The following is a 16,818-nucleotide window of genomic DNA, read 5'->3' on the forward strand; positions in this document are numbered from 1 at the left end:
GCTGTTTTAGACAACAATAAGACTGTAGATAAATTTGGTCTCTGTGAGTCCAATCTCACCTTCTGTGATGGAAGGAAGAAAAGATCTCTATGAGAATTCTCCATGAAATTTCTCCATTACACTAGGGCAGGGAGGGGAACCTGCCTTTATATTCCTCCCACAACTGAAACGGGCATTCAAGGAATGGTGAAGGGTATAGAGATGTCATGGAAGGGTTTCTGAATTATCTTTTCATTCTTAAAAACATAAATCAAGTTCTAATGTAAAAAGGAATATTAGCCTGACTAGTATTGACTTCTTTTCATAATGTAGGTCATGAAGTTTTGATGCATTCATTTTTGTGTTCCACAAAATAACAAAATAACTAGCATTTAACTAACACATACTTTGCATCTGTCTGGGGCATGACTTTGGTTGTGATCTAAAGATGTCAAGACAGGGGAAAACTGAGGCCAATCTTCTTTATTGTTAAAATAATGAGCTTTCCTAACCCCACTATTTTTTTGTTAATACATTTTGAAAATTTGGACACCGGAACAAGAGCCAGTCCTTACAAAATCATTCTTACCAGTGCTGTATAACAAAGTAATCTTACTTTCCTAAGCCTACTCACTGTCCCTGATTACAAAAAGAGCACTCATTGTCTTTGCCACAGAACTATTGAGCAACTGTTCAGTTCTCTGCATGCTGACTTCTAAAGCTTTTGGCGTAACCGTTTCCAGAAGACAGCCCCCCCACTGTACAGGCATGTTCTGAATTTTGTTCTCACCTACTTAATTTTGCACCTGGGCATGGTGAAGCACATTTGATCTGAATGGAGACACCCTGCCAAGCCATGCAGACCTGCTTTTGAGAGCTTGTCCTGTTATTCTACATCTTTTGCCATTTCTGGTTTTCAAGAGTGATTTCATATTCACATTCGTAACTCTGACAAACTGTTGAATAGTTCTAGGTTTAGTCACCAGAAACATCCTTATTCGGGGATGTTTTCCAAATATGACTGTATGCACAAGTTAGGCCATTCTGAATGCACAGCAAGACGCATAAACTTCTAGCTGCATCCAAGCACCCTTTTCACTGGCTAGTTTAATGTCAAATTAAAAATCCTCAGCCTTCAGAAATACTTCCTCAGGATCTCATGGATGTGGGACACTGGTTCTGAAGTACTCACATACCTTCTGACACATTCTGGCAGAAATGCATTTGAATACAGCATGCTCCTTCCCACTCCACTGCTCAAAAATCTCAAGTTATGTTGGCTCCTTAACAATAGATAATGGTAGAAAATAGCTACCCACTTAGTTCCTGGTGCTAATGTTTGCTAAAAATAGTATTTAAGATCATTCTACTGATACGATATGGGATAATGGCCTTAATCTGAATGAGGGGAGATTTAGATTAATATTAGGACAAAATTGTTCCCTGTAAGGGTGGTGAGGGCCTGACAAAGGTTGGCCAGAAAAGCTGTGGATGCCCCTCCTGGCCAGGATGAATGGGCTTTGGGGAATCTGGTCTAGTGGAGGGTGTCCTTGCCCATGGCTGGGGGAGACTAGATGATCTTCAAAGTTCCCTTCCAACCCAAATTGTTCTGTGATTCTGTGATTTTTAAGCCACAACAGAGTTCAAGTAGGTGAAAAAACCCCCAAATTAGCTACAGGGACATATCTTAATACTCTTAAGCATTTCGCTTTTTTCCTCTGCAAGTTTGTTAAATGAATTTTACTATGAAAAAAACTGCCAAAGATGGCTTTGTGTTTATTTTGCAGCCATCAAGTCCTAAAGCAGCTGAAATCATATTGATTCCAAAAGTAAGACATGTTTGGAAGCAGCTTGAAGGCCGGTTGCCCAGGATGTTGCACAGGTACAACAATATATTTTAACGTCAGTGTGCCAAATAGCAATTAAATAAAAGATATCAGGAAGTCAGAAATTCATCCATTGTTGTTATGTAAGTTCAGGAAACCAGAAGGTATGATGCAATGGGAAGGAGTTCTGAAGAGTATTCAATACCTTAAAAAAATTACGTAAAGAGTACAGAAACAAAAATGTCTTTGAACAAGGAGTGTAGAAAGGGATTAATCAGGAAAAATCATGAGCTCTTCAGTCGACTGAAACTCAGGAAGCAATCAGAGTGAAAACAATAACACAAGCATATAAGGACACAAACCATAATACAATTACCAAAGGACACATAAGTTGAAAACATCATATTGTTTGATACTTCTGTAATGATCAAGAGGAAGAAAACTAGTAGTTAACAGCAAGCTTTCAATGAATGCAACGAAGAAGGCTGGAAGCATTAAGGAGTCTTTTTTTATGTATCAGTCTTTACGATGCTCTAGTAATGTATACTTAATGTCAATGATTCCACTTATGCTAAGGACATAGATAATTTAGTTTTCATACTAGCTGAACTTGGAATCTGCTCTATGGAATCTGCTCTATGGTACAGAGAGAATTGGTTGCTGTCAAGGACATTAGTCTGCAGAACTGCAGAAAAAATATTTGGTGCTAACAATAGAACACAGCATAGATACTACCTATCAATATCACAATGTCTTCAGAAAAAAGTGCAACCTTTACAAGAGAGGCCTATAACCAGATTCGTAACCTGTCTGATAGAAGAAATCATCCTCCTGCAGTTTGGCATTGATAAAACCACAGTTCAAGCACTACATCCACTCTAGCTATCATACTTCAGGAAAGATACTGACCAACTTGATAGCAGAGGAGGATTACAGAGGAGGATAGCAGAGGAGGATAGCAAAATATCTCAAAAGAATGATCTGTGCAGAAAAACTGAAGGAACTGGTGTTGTCTAGAGATGAAGGTTAAAAAACAGCTATAAAAACAATCATCCAGGTCCAATGTAGGAAAGACAAGAAATAATGCAGTTAAATCATAGCAGGTCTGATTTATGCTAGGTGTTAGAAAAACTATTGCCTACTTGGAGGCAAGCAGATGGAGTAAATGACCTCTTGCATTCTACTCCAGGCCTATTTTCTATTCCTTTTTGGTGAATATTTATGACCAAGAAATTTTGTTAATATTAAATGTTTTTACTAGATACCTCCTTATCTTCTTTTTACAAAGATCATTGGTCCATAATAGACAATAAGATCACAGATAAAGAGAATATAAATTATATAAATTATATAGGGTTAAGATTTCACCATCACATTTCCCATCCTAATTAAAACCCTGCCTAGGGAACACAAAGCTTTACATTTTGAAACTATGATCTCAGTTTAGTAGACTGGGAAAGAAAGATAAAAAATTTCCTCTAGATTAAACTCTGGGAAGGGTGATTACCATTAAAATTTTCGCAGATAATCTGCAAGCAGGTAGAGCTCTTGGATTTTCAGATAGGCAAGTACAGGAGCTGTACTTTCCATCAACACCTATGGAATATCTGACCTGGCACAGGCTACTTCATGGCACACATTATCCTGCCCTTTTGCTCGAATCCTCTGACATCATATGTGGCATAATTATGCCTCTTCGATTAACTTTCCTACAGCAAGGACCTGTATCAGAGTTTACAATGACACTAGAAAAGGACACATTGATGAGAAAGACACCATACCTGGACTCAGGATAGTGGTGGTCCCTGAGTCCTTTGACAGAATTTCTGCCTGCTACTGGCCAGATATTTTTTCCCACTCTCTTTAAAATGCACATACATACATGGAAAAACATAAGCAGTACAATAGAGTTATAGCACATTTAATTTTCCTGAGAGAAAACAAGATTAAATTAAATTAAAATTATATAGTTTTTGGCTCATGAACATCTCTATAAATATGCTACTAATTTAGAGGGGTTTTTTATTAAATTCTTTAATTTGTATGTGGATTTAGAGTAAATTTGAATTAATGGAGCTGGAAAATGAAATATTATTTTATTTGTCATGGTAATGTCAAGGGTTTTTTTTTTTGTTTAGACCTATGGCTGAAATTTCTTGTGTCATAGTAAAAGATCATTTGATTTTCTATCTGTATTAGGTAAAACCTGGAGACATACCTTAACATGTATGTCTGTGATAGCATGCCTATGACTGAAAAATAGGAGAGAAAATTGCTGTTTGTGTACAGTTTTGTTCTTCTTTATAACATGTATATAATGATATCTATATAATATTTTAAAGTTATATAATATACACAGGTATGATAATATATAATGATTATATATAATCTGAATGGCAATTACATAATTCTTGAAAATATTAAGACTGAACATGTAAAATCAATATAGTTTTAGAAAATACCGATCAAAGAAAATTGATTTATGTGATAAATAAATTAAAATATAGGAACCTTTATTGTTATACTAGAAATTATTTAATTAAAATTCAATAACAAAATTTATAAACACCTAGAAGAAAAACATTGCTTAAGTAGAATCCCAGCCTACAATATTATTAAAATATTCTCATTTTTATAAAACAAGAAAGCTAAAATAAGTAGTAAAGTATGAAGCACAATTATTCATTTACACCTTTGTAACTTTTTGATTTTCTGCTGAACATTAGTCTCTCAAATCACAGACCATTTCATGATTTTCTGCTGGAAAATACTTCAAAATTTAAATAAATTTTGATAAAACTTAATGACAGACTGAGTATTGCAGTATAATATGTATAATATGCTTCGGCAAGGCAATTTTTCTATGCTAGTGAACCTCTAAACAGTATGAGTTTTGTTTTGGTTTAAATACTAGTTCCAGTTTTTCATTTTAGTTTATAAAACATACAAGCTGCAACTTGTTAAGAGATGAGTTATGGACAAGTATAACTGAGTTATGGAATAATTCCCTGCCCCATTTCCTGAAACTTCTGTCGTTCTTTGGCTACAGCCTGGCAGTATGTAAACCATACAGACTAATATAACCTAAGCCAGTGGAAAATCACAGGCATCACGAAATCACAAAATCCAAAATGTTCATGTTGGACTAAAACCATGCACAGAAGCTGCACGGTTCTAGTTGCAGATTAATACCTTGACCTTGACCCTTGACAGGGGCAGAAATGACATATATGTTATGATGCAGGCACAGTGTATTTAATTGCCAATTTATGAAACTGAAAAGAAATTAGTGTCCAAACAAAAGAATCTCTATTATTTTCTGAGTGAACCAGAAGGTTTTGTTAGGCAACCACAGATTCCCTCTTGAAAACTCTCCCAAGACATGCAACCATTCTGTTAGCTTTCCTTTTCTTATTCATAGTAATCGGATTCTACTATAGAGGAGGTAGGAGACAATGTAGTTCATGCACAAACATATGAACTTTTACTTCACTGGACTAGGAATAGTAGTATATTTTTTTGGTAACTTCTCAAACCTCAGACTTGGAGAGAAGTGAAATGTTGACCCCAAAACCCACAGAAAACCTTGCCAAGGTAATATAACTTGACAGTGTAAGTTTATCTTTTTATTTGTGAAATTTTTGGTTTAGGAATGCATTTATTCCTCAGTTGCATATGGACAATTTTGTAAAGACAAAGGACCACACCCTCTTCAATCCCAGATAAATTTGGAGAGAAAACCACAAAGACTGTAAATGTACACAACAAACCCACAATCCCACTGTGATTTCTAGACTGGATCACTGCAACAGATGTTAATTTGGGATTTAATCTAATTGATCCATCAGAAACTACTGTTATTGCAAAATGTTACTATTCAAGAGAATGTGTGAGCACTGAGGTCATTCTGAGCCTGAGCTGTGGCTTAGGTTTTAGTTACCACAGGCCACCTCTAGTACCTTTGGTAGTTATACCGCAGTTCAGACTGCAGCCCATCTGGCAAAGTGTCTTGAGGTAACTGTATTTACAAAGTCTTAGATTGTTTCTAACTCACACCACAGTCTCCCAGTGACACTCCAGCATGAAAGAACTCAGCTTCAGCAACCATCCTAGATTTCCCCTGCCCACCATGACAGGCCCTTTCAGAATATGCAAATTGCTTAATGCACAAACTATGACCTTCCATCATTCTGTGTAAGAGAAGCCACCACCCCGGTACTGTCTGATCTGTCCAGAAGTGCAGTCCGTCCATCTGCCATTATCACCAACTCTGACTGAATTCCTGACAAGTCCCTACACAGAAACATTTACCTCAGCATCCTTGGTGACAGGATCATGTTTTAGAAAAGGAACAGGCCACACATTTCTTTAGCCTGAAGGAAGATTGCTCACTCGTTTGTCTGGATCATGGCATACTGAATCTTGGTCACTGCCCTGCCCTCTCCCTGCTTTCAGAAGAGGTTGCTCTGGAAAACACACTTCCACAACTTAGTATGCCACACATGGGAGGGGAGTTGTTCCATTCAGTGCTCTCTGGTATTGAAATGCAAAGGTTTTTTCATGTGTGGCCAAAAGGTCAGACAGATCCCTCCAAAAATGGTCACGCTAACTTCTACCATGAAGTAACAAATCATTTGGGGGTGGGAACTCCACTGCCACAGTAACTGTATGAGTGCAATACCATTGTACGTATATTCAGTCTGCCTGATGAGCACCAGAAACATGGCCAATGCCACTCACAGCTTGACAAAATACCTTCGATGGAAGATAGAAGAGCTGCTTATATTCCATCTTGCTACCTCCATTAAAAGGATAGTTAGCTATGTATATAAAAAGATTAGCTTCTGTCCAGAGCCAGCAGGACCTTCATAGACAATAAAGCAGGATACAATGAGGGCATGCACCAGCATTTGTGTCTTCTTCAGGCTTAGAGGACATCAGTACTGGTAGGATACTTGTATTGTTTGAAAGCCTGACTGCCATGAGCCTATAATACCTATACAAATAATACAATGGCTAAAGAGTTATGTTCAGGTATCTCTTCACAAGACGATTGATTTTATAGGGGTATCTGGATACTCTGTGTCCTCAACAAGGCTGGTTGCCGAGCCCTTTTATCAAGTTTATGGAAATCAGACCATGGCATTCAGGACTAACTTAATTGAATCTAAAATTGCTCCAGCCCTATACATACATGTCCTGTTTCAAGTGGGCTATCTCCTTACATTTAAAGCCTGCAAGTATTTTTATATAGACTTCTACCTAAGGCTAGTCTTTATCTGCCTTCTTCCCTCCCTTTTTGCCTTCAGTCTCTGGCTGAAGTCATATGTGATAGTACTGGAATCACAAGTTCTTGAGACAAACTTACCCTGCAGTAATCCTTCAATGTCCTTCAAAATGTCCCTTTGACATGAGCAGTGAGCATTTAGGGCTACTGTGTCCTCGAGATTCACTTCTCTGCCAATTCCCTCACATTCCATAAAGATGCTCCTCATGCTACCTATGCAGTCTCCCTCCTAAATGATACCAACTGAACAAAAAACATTCTTTCAGGGAAAAAAGCTGAAATATGGCTCAATTTGTTTTGCAAGTAAAACAAGCAAACACCCTCTCAGTACAGGTAGGTGAGAACAGGCAGTTGGGCTAATAGTGACCAAAGTAACTCAGAGAGCCAAGATATAAACTTAACAGTGATTCTTGGGTAAAGAGAATAAAAATGCTCTTTTTCATAGAACAGCAAGTAATTTATATTCATATGATTCCTCAAAGAAAGGACATATGTATGTTTTAGTGACCAGCAGGCAGGTAAGATGCTTTGCCTCTATGAATAAATTACTGTACTTTTTACTTTGTTTTTCTGATTGCTCAGACAACATCAATCTCATTCAGCTGTTACAAAATCTCCAAGTTACTTTTTATTCTGCTCAGCTAGTTCTTGCAAATTCCTTCCAGATACTTACTCCTACTTTTCTCCAGAATCCACATAGCCTCTCTTTTTGTTCACCAACATGATATCAGAGGAATCATCCTAAAAATACAAGGATAGTTTGCAGCCCACTTCCTGAAAAGCTCCAAAGACAGTGCAGCTGCTGATGATAAGAAAGTAAAGAGCCATGCAAAGCCAGTAGGTCTGATCTGCTGAAACCCTTCTGGAGAGCTAGAATAAAGACAAACCTATAGCATGCCAATGAAGTATCTATAGTCTATGCAAACGAAGCTCAAGCACAGTACCAACCTGGCTAAACCAAAGTTAGAGCACAGTATTTAGCAGATGCCATCAATTAATCCTCCCACTAACTGAGGATTACCAATTAAGTTTCTAATGCTGTTACTAAAAAGGCTGATCTGTAGTACTCCAAGGAAAAAGGCCATACAAATCCCTATTTCCAAATACATAAAGAACCTGGGATAAGAGGAGGCCTTCAAAACACTATTTCAAATGCACAAGACTGTGGGGATGGAAGTCATCTGTATAAATTAATTCATCTACAGCCATCCTACATTCCTGATAATTAAGACCGAGTCATCTATAGCCATCCTACATTCCTGCTGATTGAGATCAAATCAACAATGAAGTTGAAAACGTGATCCACCTCACTTTGCATTAGATGCTTAAAATATCAGATGAATCAGATCCTAAAAGTGTGTGGTTTTTTTCCACTGATCATAAAGGCAGCCTTGAATGCCCAGCTCAGCTACAAACACCTACTCTGTTTACATTTAAAGCTAGGTGAGATGAATCCCAATCTAGGTATTGCCTTTTATGTCTTGGCACGAGGATACAACCCCCTCCCTGTATTTGGCCACTTCATCTGCGGAAAATAAAGCATATATATTTCTAAAAGAACATGCAGAAATTATCAGGAAATGAGGATTGAATGAAAAAGAGTCTAGGATTAATTTTAGAAAACCCCAAACCTACACAAACAGCACTACTGGTTTCTTAATTTAACACTGATGCCATTAAATCCTGCAGCCTTGGAGATGTGACATACGCTGCCCATAATACAGATGTCCTACTGACCTACTGTGACAGTGTCAGACCTGCCTAAGCAATTTTGATTTTGCATAGCACTTGGCTCACGAAGAGAATAAAAGCTTTAATGTTATTACAGCTATTTTATTTTTATGGATCCAACTCATTTGGGAGACCTGTGGAATGGAATCTGTGGAGAAAATTTAGTGAGGGTGAACTAGGAAGGACCTGTGCCTGTATAGACCAGTGGAGAGTTAGCACATTGCTGAAGGCACTGAACAGACAGAAAAGATGGTATAATTTGAAACCAGATGAAAAAGATTTTGCAAGAAAAACAAAGTTATACTAATAGTTTACAAAAAACTAAGAGAAAAATGTTGTCTGGATAAATAAAACAAATTAAAAAACTGATCTTAGTAAGAACATAGGAAAAACAAGACAAGGCTGAAGCACAGGCATACTCTGAAATAACTGTTACAGTTAGCTATGAATAAACTGAGCCTATGTCTAAGGTAACTTTAACAGGTTAAACACTTCTTAAAACTCTTGCTAGCTTTCAGACACAATCATATTCTAATACTTCATCTATTTCATGATTATAAAGCTGTAAGTCAGACTGAGACAGCTGTAGCAATTTACAATTATTTTAGAGGTATAGTAGTTACAATGTCAAAACAGTGGCTCATTAATTTAATTACCTGCTTTTACAATAGAATACAATCCTGCCTAAGGAATCCACCATCAGTTATTTTACATTCTTTTCCACGGCCCTTAATTTTTGGCATAGCACCTCTTTGTTGGTTTTAGTCTTATTTATTTGTTTGTTAGTTTGTTTCTATCTTGTCTTTTCTCTCATCAGCTATGAAACTATGAGTAACGTTAATTAAATCTCCACTACAGAGAAATTCAGCAGAGTTGGTGTTAATGATAAAAAGTCAACTGACTGTTATGAATTTTATATGTCTCTTGTCATGAGGAATGATTGTTTGTACAGTATTTTGAGGAGAGAGCTATGCAAGTGCTTCAGATTTGCCAATTATAACAATAATTACAGAGTTCATGATTTGCCAATATTTCCTACTTAGTAAATTTATCATGAAAAGATTACTTTTTCATGGTCAGCACTGGTTAGGTCGTTAAAAAATATTTATCTTAACTATAAAATACAGTTTTCCCATATTTCTATCCCCCTTTTTTCAGTAATCACATTCTTTAGTGAAATTTAAAAAAAAAGAAAAATTTGGCTAATACTGGAAGATGGAATCATATTCATGATCAGTGGAAACAAGAGTGACAGGAAGGCAGACAGGTTAGCTAAAGATGTGCCTAGAAACAGTAGCAGGTGATACATGATTATGTGTTATACATTTGGTATTTTCTGAGAAATAATAGTCTGCCACTTAGCCAAACTACAGCCAAATTTATTTTTTGTTCAGTTGAATAAACTTCTTCATATTACGTCACCATATACTTTCATAAGGGAAAAGATTTATTGCTAGACACTATTCATAAGGTCAGGTAAATTATCTGAAAACTTGGTCAGTCCTGAAAAAATACACTACACAAGGGCAGAATTATGTTATGTACAAAAAGATTTCGTATGTTATATACATATATATACACACACACCACACGTTTACTTATACGCATATATTGTCTACTTAATAGCTAAAATATAATCTCATGCAAGTCTTGCTAATGAGATACTAGCAGGTAACTCATCCATAAATTGTGGGATAAAAAAAGGTATCCAATGCGCAAAGTATTTCCTACACAGATATTTTTACTTCTGCGATTACATTCTTGTATTTGCATCTATTCCACACCTCAGGCCAGATTCCAAGATTGCAGATAAATTTACTTGATAATTTCACACACAAAATAAACAATATCTAAGTTGGTTATGTAAGTGAATGAATTCATAACTTCCATGTTAATCACCTAAGTATGCCATTACAGGTGAGAAGCGAAAAGGCTGGAGGTGCACAAGAAGCTGAGAGGGGGCATAGCTGGGACAGCTGACCCCACCTGGCCAGAGGGATATGACCTTATGCACAGCATGTAACTGGGGGGAGTTGGCTCCTGGCAGAGCTTTCCTGCATCTTTTCACTGTCTGACTTTCTGCATTTCTAACCTGTGCTTTTCTTCCCCAAGAATGCCAGTGTCTTTCCATGCACAAAGAGCTCAGCTGGGGATCCACTATTTCTTCCTGAACACCAGCACACAGCTGCATTTCCCTAACTGATACATTTGAGCTTCCTGAGAAGAGGAAATAAACTCCGCTTGTGGTGCATAAGCCACGCTATATCCTCCTGGCTCAGCTATGCTCACACTGCAAAGGAGAAGCAGAAGTGATGGGCAGTAGACTGAAGACTTTTAGAGGCAGCTGGGGAGAAAGAGAAGAGGCAAAGACCAGAAGGAATATTCCTGTACATTCCTCACTCCCTGGTTTGTTTGCCATTTTTATGTAATGTAACCCAAATACAGAGGGGCTTCCTGCCAGCTACAGAAAGGTTGCCTGAATGCAATGGTCTTCCAAAGGTCCTGCCAAAATGCAGCTGTGGAGTAGGCCTGAATACATTTAGTGTTTCTAGTGGCTCTTTCAACCTTTTCCTTGTCCAGTCAATGAGATTTTGCTGAGGCACGTGACAGAGATCCACCCTTTCCAGCCATCCAGCACCACTACAGATGGGAGCTGGGAGCTGTTCAAGGCCATACTTGGGGCACATCCTCCCTAACTCCTGTGCAGCACTGTAGTCTTTCACTAGCTCCTGGACCTGGCACAATATGCAGACAGCTGGGGAGAGACAGCAGGCTTATCCACCTATGATTCCCAACTTGTCTGGGAATAAGGTCATTTGAACAGGAGTAATTCAAAACAGGTATGAAATTAGTGGGTATTTTACATGAGGTTACACTGGTTTCACTAGTGTACCACTGTAACAGAACCAAAAATGGAATGTCTTGTCAGGTAAGAAACTGAAGGAAGAATTCTGTAACTGACATGGCCCTGCAAAACTCTATCCAGAGTTCATCCTGGCATAGGTGTGCATATAAATCACACCCTTACAGAGAACAGAAACTGAGCAGTACAAGGGTTTAAGGGATTAAAGACTTATTCTGTAGCTTTGAGTTACTCCTGGTGCAGTCACCAACCCCAATTCACCTCTCAACATCTCAATTTCAATTTAAAATTGGCAATAATCAGTGCTCAACAGCAGGCAGCACAAAGCACTCTGCTCGGCTCTCACTTTTTTTTACTTTTTTTTAGAGTGAAGAGCCCCAGCTCTGCCACAAAAAGATTCTGCATTCCTAACTGATGTTCCCCATTTCTAGTAAAAAGATCACTGTAAAATATGACACCTTTGTCATATTCCTAATTTTTTTCACACATGAAATGCAATCCTTCCTCTAGAAAGCAAAGACTTCTGAAGCATTACTTTTATAAATAATATGGAATCCGAAGGAGGCTCATCTGAGTGAATCTCACTGTTACAAACATCAACAGAGCACTTCTGTCCAATTTTATCTACTCCAGCCCCAAAAGATGCCTAATACAATGCCACTGCCAAGCTCACTGATGTATCTTCACTGTCTGTTCATAAATTGATGGGGAGATATGGCAAGAGCACACATTCTCTATCTTCTGTTTCACAGCCCTGGGAAGCTTGAAGGTAGGACAAGGAGCCAGACCACAGAAGCAGCTGCTTCCCAGTGGAGCAATTCCAACATGGCTGCTCCTTCCCAGAAAGGAGGGGAATGGAGAAGGGCAAAAAGTCAGAAGGGTATTTTCCCTGTACTGGAATTTTCTCTTCATGAAGAGGTATACAAATACATAGCCTACAGGCACAATTCACACAGGACCTGGCAAGTCTGCTTTACACAGGAAGCAATCATCTTTTTAGGTTTTAATGACAATCTAACATTGGTATAAAAACTAGGTATCTTTCAGGTTTTATGGAATTTTTGTGTTTGCAAATTGATCTTTTATAGAGTCCTGCTGAACTGTGATTCACATATACTTAAGCAGATATTTCAAAAATGGTTGCAACCTCAAATTACATATTTTCTAACTTCATATGTCAGACATCTATTATTTAAGGCATTTAATTAAAGTTTTTAAGATATACAAACAATTTATGCAACTTTTAAAGACATACAAGCCCTCTGAAATTTGTGCTTCTATATAAATATGCTTGTATATTCTTAAATATTGCAGTCATAAATTTATTTTCTCATACGTTGCATGTGTCATGAACACTTGCCTACATGAACAACAAGAATGCCAAAAAACCTCCTCAGTCTGGCCAGAAGTGCAGTATTTATACTTGAATTAAAATGAATTCCATGTGCAAGCTAAAGTAGCACTCCATCAATAAAAAATTTCAGCCACTGTCTGTGGTATGGCACTAAAGCATCTCTTTTCAGCTTTATCTGACACTAGGGATTTCTTGTTTTACGTAGCTAAGAATCAGCAGAGAACTATTTAAGTACATCTTCATGTACTTTGTTTAATTTCTATCTAATTTAAAGAACTATTGTAAGACTTGGCTGTGAATGAATACATAAATGAGTATATATTTGAATTTTCACAACAAAACTTTTTACATATGATGGAATTTTGTGTTTTAAACACTTCTTAACAGGTACTCACAATTTGATCAAAAATGCTCCCCTTTCTTTTTCTGGCTCAAAGTCATTTTGCTTGTTGACAGATGGAAAAAAATACACTAATTTCTAAAACAATAGAGCATGAAAACTATTTCCCTATTTTCCATTCAGAATGGCTTCATAAAAGTGTAGATCTGTCTCAGTACTGAATCAAATCCAACAATAAAATTTAAACATGACTATATGAAGGATCTAGAGAAGAAAGGGAGTTTGAGAATTATGTATAGAGATGAGAAGAGCCTTGTTGATAAAGAGGATGGTCCCATAGATGTGCCAGTGAAAAGATTTCTGGGAGTTCGTCAAGAGTAATGAATGTCAAATACCTTCTCCAGGAGGACCTTGGGCCTTTAGTAAAAAGTAGCACAGTTATTTGTCTGGGCTCTCAGAAAAGTACAAAAAGGTGGTCCATAAAGTAGAGAGAAGCAAACTATTAGTAGACTGACGTACTTGAAAACAACACCTTGAATTCTAGTTACATGAAAATAGAAACAATTTTATCAGGCAAAATGTATATATAGTGTGTTTAGTGTTAGCAGATAGCTGAGCAAGTACAGGCTGAATGTTACACCACATTACGCTTCCAAAGGGTTATTTTAACATAGACAAAATTACAAGAATAGAGAGGTTCAAGCTAGAAAAGATCCAACTAAAACATGTAACTCTAGAGAAACTTGTGTTATCCACGCTTTTCTGTGTCTCTGGCTATAACCATGAATACTGGTATTACATACACAAACTGAGAACAAGCAGTGTGAGTGCATTGAAAACCAAGTTACTCTTCTACAAGGCTTAAAGGACTTAACGGAGCCAAAGCTCTGCTTATTCCTCACAAGTATTTCTGCTGTACCAACTGCCAGTACCATAATTTTATCAGTCAGATGTGTATGCTCTGTAACTGTACTCAAAAACACAAACAAAATAGTGCTTTTATTAGTAACTTACAGTACATAAATTCCACTACAAACTTGTAAAGGAATTTCTCCTGAGGGAAAAACATAATTAGAGTTTTCCAGAATAGTAGAGGGTTGTTGGAGGTTTTCACATGTTATATACATAGGATTCTAAATATCTATATTTATCAGTTCCAAAAGACTTTCAACAAGTCTGTGTAAATTTTTTTTGTTTGTTTTAGAGGATGCACGTTTATCATACATGTATTTTTGTCCCCTAACAGCATCTATCCAGACACAAGCCCATGTAGAACTACTTCAGTCGTGCATTAATCAGAGCTGACGAAAGACTTTAGGCAAGTATTCAGTTTTAATAAAAAACTCTTGAAGGTTAGTATCCACATAAAGAAATATCTTGGAAAGTTTCACCCAAAAAGCAAAACAGAAACCCAATAATTAATAAAGAAATTATACCAGCTTAAGTTTTAAATAACACTGAACAGATGGTTTAATCTAAGGATCTATATAAGCCAAAAATAGCAGATTAAAAATTGCAGGGGAATCGGGTGGGTGATAGGAAAGTCCAGTTCCAGAATTTGAACATACTACATAGCAGGGCTATTCTGAAATGTATGGAAAGTGAAAAGGATGAGGAGCTGGTCTGGGGTCCTTAGATGTTGAAGGTAAGATACAGCTTTTTTAAACATAAAATTTATCAATGATTCTAATTTACCTTTAAATATTTTGCAAGTTTCTGAATTCCCCAGTATTCTGATGGCAAATCAGTGCTTCCTTCCTGATGGCGTACAAGCAGCTCTTCATCTTCCTCAGTCTCTGAGGAACTTCCACTAACTTCTTCAAATCTGCCTGATGTTTCACTAAAAATAAATAAACAGCATAACCCATTTTGAACGGCTAATAAGCACATTGTAAACAGGTATGACAACATGTCCTAATAACAGAAAAACATACCTGATGTTACCAAATACTAAGTAAGGTGATAATTACTGCAGATGCAGAAAATAAGAAACTAAAGGAAGAAAAATAAGTAACCCATACCATTTTGAAGCTGGTTGTGTTTTAACAGGTCCAGAAGAAATGCCACTGGCTTTCTTTTTGCTTTTCAGAGACACAGTTCTTCCTTCTTCTTCAGTATCTTTTTTTGCAGCCTTGTCACTAAAATATTTAGGTTTGGTTTTTTTTTAAAGTTATTATACATATACATAGAACCAAAGAGTTATGGCTGGACATATAACAATATATATGAGCTTATGAACCTGCACAATAAACTTCATTTAAAAGAAAGTATGCTGTGTCTTAAATAGTTAATTTTGCTTTAATAAAACAGTGAAATATTAGAAAAATTGTATGTTGACCTGAATGTGATACAAGAACAAAGAATGAGTATATATAGCCAGACCACAGGTCCATCTATCTTAGGATACCATCTCCAAACATGACCAATAGCAGCTATCTAGGTAACAGTAAAAGAACAATGGAAGAAAACAGAAACTTTTTTTCTAGACTATTCTTTTGCGAATTGTGATTCAGGGAACTTCGGATCGTCCTTGTCTTAACACTTTAGATTGGATTTTTCGTCCATTTATGTTCCTGGTTGCTTTTTACACTCATAGAAACCAATGGACTCTACCATCCCATGACAAGGAATTTTAGAGCTTAGCCATGTGTTGTATGAAGTCTCTCCCTTTGTACTGAGCTGGTCTCACAGGCTCATTTTCATATGTAGCCCTTTATTCTTATATTAAAACAGACAGTGACTATCTGTTCCCTATTTACAGTCTCCAGTCATGAATTACTTATTTTTTGTTTCCTTTATTGTCTCCCAGTCATTTTTTTTCCCAGGCAGAAGAGTTCTAGTCTGCCTAGTCCTTCCACACACTGAGCTGTCTGATAGCTTCGATCATGCTGAATACAACAATCTTAGAATAGAATCATAGAATTGTAAAATGGTTTTGGTTGGATAAGACCTTCAATGTCATTGAGTCCAACTGTCTATCCAACCATACTAGGTCCAACACTAGACCATGTCACCAAGTACAACATCTACTCTTCTTTTAAACTCCTCCAGGGATGGTGACTCAACTACCTCCCTGGGCAGCCTGTTCCAATATCTAACAACCCCTTCAGTAAAGAAATATTTCCTAATATCCAACCTAAACTTCCCCTGATGCAAGTCTGTTTCTCCCTGTCCTGTCACTAGCAACCAGGGAGAAGAGACCAACTCCCACCTCACTACAACCACCTTTTAGGTAGTTGTAGAGAGCGATGAGGTCTCCCCTCAGTCTCCTTTTGTCTACACTAAACAATCCCAGCTCCCTTAGCCGCTCCTCACCAGCTAGACTTAAACAATGACTGTGAAAAAAAACAACCTCTTGTCCCTGCAAAACCATTTTCTTTTAACTGATGACTGTAGGTCTCATCCAAAATATCTTAAAATGTTTCTTGCAACATGAAA

The 16,818-nt window shown here is 37.2% G+C and overlaps 1 protein-coding gene across 1 annotated transcript in view; it reads right to left on the bottom strand.

The window, feature by feature from the left end:
* LOC311188867 (outer dynein arm-docking complex subunit 2-like) overlaps positions 1-15,198 on the bottom strand; it is a gene marked incomplete at its 3' end in the record, with an annotated part of 69,814 nt that extends 54,616 nt beyond the window's left edge. Inside the window, exon 1 of the mRNA XM_084260416.1 lies at positions 15,076-15,198. The remainder of the gene's footprint in view (positions 1-15,075) is intronic.
* Between the last annotated feature and the right edge of the window lie 1,620 nt (positions 15,199-16,818).

The sequence above is a fragment of the Gallinula chloropus genome, assembly GCF_964237585.1.
Source record: "Gallinula chloropus genome assembly, chromosome: 2".
In the NCBI taxonomy this organism is placed as follows: Eukaryota; Metazoa; Chordata; class Aves; order Gruiformes; family Rallidae; genus Gallinula; species Gallinula chloropus.